This window comes from Sinocyclocheilus rhinocerous, unplaced genomic scaffold (assembly GCF_001515625.1).
Source record: "Sinocyclocheilus rhinocerous isolate Xijiao unplaced genomic scaffold, SAMN03320098_v1.1 scaffold792, whole genome shotgun sequence".
Taxonomy (NCBI): Eukaryota; Metazoa; Chordata; class Actinopteri; order Cypriniformes; family Cyprinidae; genus Sinocyclocheilus; species Sinocyclocheilus rhinocerous.
Window position 1 is genome coordinate 1561092 of NW_015626872.1, and position 8521 is coordinate 1569612.

Sequence of the window (8521 nt, forward strand, 5' to 3'; positions counted from 1 at the left end):
TGTGTGTATGTCTGTGTGTATGTCTGTGTGTATGTCTGTGTGTCTGTCTGTGTCTGTGTGTCATTGTGCTTGTGTTCTTATCCGTATTTTTGGCGTCACATGATACGATTTATCAGCAAATTCAGTCTGATTCTGATCACAGTATGACAAAATGCTCCGTTTGCTCTGTTATCTGAAACACACAATAAAAGAATGATTCATGCACTTCTCAGACACTCTAAAAAGCATGCAAGTCAGAAAATGCACAAACTTTTTGGCTTTATTTAGTCAGGAAAGCATAATTCATCTGACATTGTAGAAATTCCTCAAGATGTTTTTATATTTTTGAAATAATGTGGTTCAAGACCCCCCCCCCTCAAAATCCCAAATTTTCATCTGTCTATATATGTGCTTAAATATGTGCATTAGTAAATAATATATTTTTAATAAAATGGTAAATAAATTATTATGGCATATACCTACGTAAACCCTAGTACATTTAAATAGTGATCATTTATTATTTATATGTGTGTGTGTTTGTGTGTGTGAATATAAATATTTATACTATAAATAATATTTATAATCTATAAATATATTTATTTATAATAAAAAATTATATATGCCAAGGCAACAATTCTCATTTAATTTCTTGTACTAAAATAACTAAAAATAAAAATGAGTAAACATTATATAGACATATTTAAAAAATAGAAAAGGGACAAAAATAAAGCAAAATTACTAAAACTTTAAAAAAATAAATAAAATGAAAATATAAAAATAAAAACTAATTCAACATATTAATACAAAAAATATAGAAGTATCTAATTTATCGTGGAATAACACTGATAGAGTCCTGTAAAGCACTAGAAGCATCAGTGTGTTTCAGCTCTTCTCATGTGTTTTTCCATCAAATACTGCTCTCAGCGTGAAATTAATGCAGTAGTTTGTAATGTTTGCTACAGGAATTTTGTAAAACGGCTTCTAAAGGCTTCAGAAGTGCCTTTGATGGATAAAGCAACAGGTAAGATGGATGGAGATGCTGTGTGTGCAATTAGACAGCAGGATTATGTTACATAAGGGTTTTTATGGAGCTCTGGAGACAGAGACGCCCTCCTGATGAGTCTGAACCGGGCGCCGTGAGTGAGCGCAGCTTCAGCCCACAAAATCCCATCAACAACAGAGAAAAGTGGATGAAAAGAGCACGGAGGAGAAATAGACAAATTGATGGATTGGTGAGGTGTGGCTCACAAAAGACAGAGAGGAGACTTGGTATAAATCGGACACACTTAAATATGTATGTGCATTATATAAGAAAAAATCTTTTACTTTTAATTTTTTCTTTTATTTATTCATTTATTTTGTTTATTCATTTGCTTATTTAGCTATTCATTCATTTGTTTATATATTTATGTGTTCATTTATTGATTAATGTATGTATTTTTTATTAATTATTAATTCTTTTATTAATTAATATGCACATTTAGGGAAGTTTTTAAAATCCACAAAAAATCACTGCAACACAATTTGCAGGTCAAAAGTTCTTTGCAAAATTGCAACAAAAAAAAAAGAAAGAAAGAAAAAAAAAGGCCTAGAAAAGTGAAATTAATTATGAAAAAAGCATGTATTGTTGCAGTGTTTTTATTTGAGTATAACGGAAATATTATTAAATTATTTTAATGTATTACTTTTTATTTTTATGTTTTCAATTTTCATTTTTATTTTAGTTGTGTTTTTGTCATTAGTTTTATTCTTTTAATGACTGTTTGTTTTTCTTTCACTTTTAGTACATCCACTTAAACTAAATGAAAATGAGAAGTGTTGTTTTGACAACTAGATATAATAAAATAAATTAGGTTTTAAAATACAAAATAAAAAATCTTTTATACTTTATTTTATTTCAGTTAAAGTCTATTTTATTTCAAGTAAAAAAAAAAAAAATTAGTTAACTATTATAATCCTGACTTGATGTGCTATGTATCTAATGCAATTAAATTCAATTAAGATTGCATGCTGTTGATGCAACCCTTGATGCATGATGGTATTTGCAATCGACTTATTAGAAATACACTGACATTTGATGCAATCATGAATCGAATGCATTTACAGGTTTTGTTGAGGCGATTGCATGCTTTCCCTTGACGCCACAGATACACAGACCTAAACAAAAGCTAATAATAACACTTTAATCAGATATAATACAGACCGAAACTCCTCAGAGAGCCGTTTTACGCACTTCACGGCTTTTTAAATGACTTTTAATAAACCCTGGTTCTCTCTAGACACTCGTAAGCCGGATCATCTCAGTCTGTACAATGAGAAGTTAGTGTTTCTGAAATTTCTAGACGATTCCCTCTGAAACACAGTAAAGTTTTGTTATTTTCTCAACAGATTGTCTTGTATAACAAAGACACATGTTGTTGTTTTTATTCGGCATATGGACGCAAAAGCATTTCTCCAGCTTGGTAACGTACTAACTGCTGGCATGTCATTTCCATTTTTAGTAATTCCTAATTGGATCCTAAGTGGTTTAGTTCATATTTGATATTTCAGCGTGGGGGCCTGAAGCCATCTGAAGCCAGAACAATTTAATTAACAAAAACTCTAATAGTCTTGTGAATCTTTGTTGCTTTGGCTGTGAGTCATGGTAAGCAGACTTTAATGAAGGGTATTTTTAGTGTAATTACAGAGAGCAGGCTGATGGTGCGTGCGTCACTTGAGGATTGAGTTCATGAGAGGTGTCAGAACGCTTGTATGTACGCTTCACCTTTGACAAATGTGTGTGGTTTACCTGCAATATCTTTACATATTCATCTCAGACATCGTATGCAGACGCTGTAAGCTCGGCGTGATCTTTGAGTTCTTGTGATGAGAGCTATAAATATGGAAGCTGTTTCTGCCATGGAATTAAAAAAACGTAATTGAGACTTTTTAAGTCACAATTCTCAATTTTTTCCTCATAATTCTCACTTTTTTTGAGAAAAAAATAGATACTATGTTTATATAAAGATATAAATAAAAATAAAAACTCTTAAAAAAAAAAAAAAAGGTAATTTTGACTTTTTGTCTTTCAGTTCCCCCTTTAGATTAAAAAAAAAAAAAAAAAAATCAAATACTATATATAAATGACTCAGAATTGCAAGATAAAAATTCCGATTTTTTTCCCCCCTACAGTTCTAAGATTATATCTCATAATTGAGATTTATTTGTTTCCACCACAGAATAAAAAATAAAAAAGGTAATTGCAACTTTTTATCTCAAATCTCGCTTTTTTTTTTTTTGGGAGAAAACAAACTATATGTAACTATATAGTATATTATATAAATCGCATTTCTACTTTATTGTTTCCACCACAGAATAAAAAAAATTTTTGAGATTAATTGCAATTTTTAATTTCAAATTTCTTTTTTTTTTTTTTTCTTGCAATTTCACTTTGTATATTATATAAATCGCATTTCTACTTTATTGTTTCCACCACAGAAAAAAAAAAAAATTGAGATTAATTGCAATTTTTAATCTCAAATTTCTTTTTTTTTTTTTCCTTGCAATTTCACTTTTTTGGCTAGAATTGCACGTTTATATCTAGCAATTCTGTGAGTTGATTGCAATTACCTTATTTTTAGAATTCTATATTTTTTATTACATACGATTTATATATTTAAATTACATATAAAACTCCCATCCATTTGAATTTTGTTAGTTTTACCTAAACTAATAAACTTAATGTGATCCATATTTGTCAGTCATACATGAATGAAACCGGTGACATTTCTGTAATAGTAGCTACTAATAAACTAAATGTTTTTAAATAACTAGGTTTATATATATATATATATCATCAAGGAATCTAATTAGTTTTAATCTCATTGATTTTAACAAAATATTTTTTTACTAACTTGTTTTTAAGTAACTTGTTTAATAGCCATATTTAACCATGTTCATACTTTTTAACGTCAAATGTTTTTTTCCCCACAATTAACAGATTTATGTTTATTAAAAGCAGTTTGAATGCATTTTAAAAATATTATTATAATAAAATCACATGCAAATCTTACATTTAATTTATGAATGACTGACAAATATGCATCACATTAAGTTAGTTTTGAAATTAGATTACAAGATTACAAATAGAAATTTTATATGCATCACTGCCACGTCACTCACCTTTTACAATCAGTCGTTCTTAGTAATTAACCCTGGCAAGACATGCAAATTATAACAGGTAGCTTGGTATTATTTACTTTCTCATCTTCATTTACAGTGAACATGAATTCATATGAGCTGCTTTTATAATGCTTTTTTTTTGTTGTTGTTGTTTTTGGAGTTATTTTTGCAACTGTGTACCCAAAATAGAAAGTAATTTTGTCTTTGTGTCTGAAAACTGAAAGGCAGAAATTTGACTGTTGTAATTAGTGTGGCATCACATTCATGTTTATCGGGTCAGAAGTCTCTCGTTTCTTGAGACGTTGGCGATGGTGGCGCCGTCCTGACATTATTACGCCGTCTCTGCATGTTCTGTTCTGTTCTGTTTGAGCGCCAGCCTGCATAATAGACTTCTAATGAGGACTGGACACTGTAACACACGCCGCCGCGGCTGCATGCTAATCATCTTTAATTTCATCAGATTTATATCATCATTTCCATATAAAGGACGGTCAGTCCATTTAACAATCATATTAGCCATCCGTAAATTCTTCAGAAGTAGTAATGAAATAATTTTGATGGAGCGCACACTGTTACCGTAATCTCGCGATGCCTTGATTGAGATTACGAAATTAACAATTTGTGCAACTGTTTCTGGAAAGTCCACATGCCAGATTTGGCACTTCAGTTTGGGACAGAACGACCATTCCTAACAAATCACGTCCAAATCTTAGCGCTTTTCAGTCTCGCTTTAAATCGGAGTTGAGATCATGCATTTTGACAGTTTAGTTTGACATTTGGCTGAAGTTTGACTGAATGAGTCCCATTCAAGTAAATGAATTATTTTTTCATGTAATTATATGGTTTAATAACTTGACTGGGAAGTTTGGAGTTTTTTTTAAATTTTTTTTTTATGTTTTTGAATGAAGTCTCTGTAATATAATTTAAAAGTTTGAATTTATATTACAATGATTTCTGAAGATCATGTGACACTGAAGACTGGAGTAATGATGCTGAAAATACAGCTTTGATCACAGGAATAAATTACATTTTACAATAGATTCATATAGAAAAATTGTAATAGTATTTCACAATATTACTGTTTTTACTGTATTTTTGATCAAATAAATGCAGCCTGGGTGAGCAGAAGAGACGTCTTTCTAAAACATGAAAAAAAAAAAACATAATTATTCCAGACTTTTGACCGGTAATATACAACAAACCCGTAATCTTGTTTAACATTAGCATGTAACTCGTCCGACACTATTTATATGCATCACTGCCACGTCACTCACCTTTTACAATCAGTCGTTCTTAGTAATTAACCCTGGCAAGACATGCAAATTATAACAGGTAGCTTGGTATTATTTACTTTCTCATCTTCATTTACAGTGAACATGAATTCATATGAGCTGCTTTTATAATGCTTTTTTTTTGTTGTTGTTGTTTTTGGAGTTATTTTTGCAACTGTGTACCCAAAATAGAAAGTAATTTTGTCTTTGTGTCTGAAAACTGAAAGGCAGAAATTTGACTGTTGTAATTAGTGTGGCATCACATTCATGTTTATCGGGTCAGAAGTCTCTCGTTTCTTGAGACGTTGGCGATGGTGGCGCCGTCCTGACATTATTACGCCGTCTCTGCATGTTCTGTTCTGTTCTGTTTGAGCGCCAGCCTGCATAATAGACTTCTAATGAGGACTGGACACTGTAACACACGCCGCCGCGGCTGCATGCTAATCATCTTTAATTTCATCAGATTTATATCATCATTTCCATATAAAGGACGGTCAGTCCATTTAACAATCATATTAGCCATCCGTAAATTCTTCAGAAGTAGTAATGAAATAATTTTGATGGAGCGCACACTGTTACCGTAATCTCGCGATGCCTTGATTGAGATTACGAAATTAACAATTTGTGCAACTGTTTCTGGAAAGTCCACATGCCAGATTTGGCACTTCAGTTTGGGACAGAACGACCATTCCTAACAAATCACGTCCAAATCTTAGCGCTTTTCAGTCTCGCTTTAAATCGGAGTTGAGATCATGCATTTTGACAGTTTAGTTTGACATTTGGCTGAAGTTTGACTGAATGAGTCCCATTCAAGTAAATGAATTATTTTTTCATGTAATTATATGGTTTAATAACTTGACTGGGAAGTTTGGAGTTTTTTTTAAATTTTTTTTTTATGTTTTTGAATGAAGTCTCTGTAATATAATTTAAAAGTTTGAATTTATATTACAATGATTTCTGAAGATCATGTGACACTGAAGACTGGAGTAATGATGCTGAAAATACAGCTTTGATCACAGGAATAAATTACATTTTACAATAGATTCATATAGAAAAATTGTAATAGTATTTCACAATATTACTGTTTTTACTGTATTTTTGATCAAATCGCTAAATGCAGCCTTGGTGAGCATATGAGACTCAAAACATTTAACAAATCTGAATTATTTCAAACTTTTGACATGTAGTGTGGATATATAGTTTTACATATTTTTAAAGTTTTATTATTTTATAGTTTGGCTATATTTTTAAATGAAGAAATATTGCAATAGCCTATGAATTCATATATTGAATTTTGTTTGAAATGTACAACTTATTTATGGAATTAACTCCTCGATTATATATTATATTATATTATATTATATTATTAATTGCGACCTCAGATTTTTTTTAGTCGCACCATTGAGAAATTAGGTTGCACGTGCGACCAAATTGGTCGCACTCTAGAGCCCTGATTTCAGTAAATGTGTTGAGATGTGAGATGTCATGGAAAGTGTTTCTTCTTTGTTTTCTTTGGGAATTTGAGCTGATTTACAGCTGCTGGTGAGTTATATTTGGCAACATTGGTATTTTATTCCCCGCTCTGCTTCATTTATTCCCATCTTGTGAAATGTGAGTGTCGACATTATCGCAGCTATTTGAGAACATGCTACAGTCAAAACTTTTATTTTCTCAATTAGCAGATTGGGTCACCCGGATCGACCTGCAGGATCTGCAGATTTGCAAAGCGAAACAAGTGTGTATGTCTGCCAGTAGAAGTGTTTGAGTACAAACCCACCATCTGGCTCCTCTCAGAAGTTGTTAATTAGGCTCTGTGCGGTACTCTTAAGGATTTTATCTGCTGTAATGGTGGTGCCGTGACCCGGGCTGAACTGAGCCTTATCTGCTCTTTAATTACGCGGTTCAGCAGGCCGCAGGTTGGGCTCTAATTCAGATAAGAGCTGCTTTCCCAACAGGTCACTGTCTGCCCACAATAGAGCTGACTATGAATATCCATACAGTAGAGGAGAGCCATTACAAACAAAGCCTGAGAGAAGGGGATCAGGCAAGAGGAGGGTTTGTGGAAGAAATGCATTAATGATTTGAAAAGCTGAAAACAGGCTGCTGTTTGTACATTATGCATGTATTAAAGATAAGAGAGACTCAGGTTGTGTGAGGTCAGGGCACTTCAATTATTGTCAGAGAGATGCATGTGAAGAATATGCTCAATCTGTTTTGCTGAAGTTTCATGGCATCAGTTCTTTAATATTCAAGAGATTGTAAAGATATTTAGTAATTACACAAGATATCCTTAAGTTATCTTAAGATATATTTAATGTCAGGTTTACCCATGCAATTTCCCATATAAACACAAAAACCTCATTTTTCATTTGTATATTTTTATATTATAGCAGAATAATATGTATATATATATATATATGTATATTAGGGCTGTCAGTCGATTACAATTTTTAATCTAATTAATTACATGATGTGTCAATTAATTAATTTGATTAATTGCAAATTACACTTGGCTGTGAAAATACCACCAAAAGATTATTTAAAGCTATTTTTGTTGTAAATGAGAAAGTATTAAGTAGACATTACAAATAGTAGCTTTAGAAATAAATTTGTATTTAAATTTTAAATAGAAAGAATTTATTTGATTCAACGTAAAATGTATTACACATAAACGTTTAGGCTACAACGTTTATGTTCCACAAAAGAAAGTAAGTCATTGAGGTTTGAGTAAATGATGACATAATTAAATTTTTTTGGGGTGAACTATCCCTTTAAAGTTCCCCCCCCCCCCCTTTTTTTATTGAACTAATACTCTAAATAAGAAACTAAAACTGCCAGCAGGTGGCAGTAAATGTCTTTATGAGTCATTCATTCATTCAATTTGTTCAAAAGGCTGATTCATTCAGGAATGAAGTAAACGGCTTACTTTATGAATGTGCCTTTTAATTGTTGATTCACACGATTCATTCAGAAACTAAACACTGCTGTGCTGCTCGGAGACGCACAACAATTCTGCTGTGGCTTTATAGGTAATATTTTTGTCTGCAAAACTGAGCAAAAACAGACAGTATTGTGTGTGTGTATATATATATATATATATACAGTATATA

General features: G+C 31.6%; 1 protein-coding gene across 1 annotated transcript in view; it reads left to right on the forward strand.

The window, feature by feature from the left end:
- pemt (phosphatidylethanolamine N-methyltransferase) overlaps positions 1-8521 on the forward strand; it is a 65989-nt gene that overhangs the window by 19041 nt on the left and 38427 nt on the right. The window lies entirely within an intron of this gene.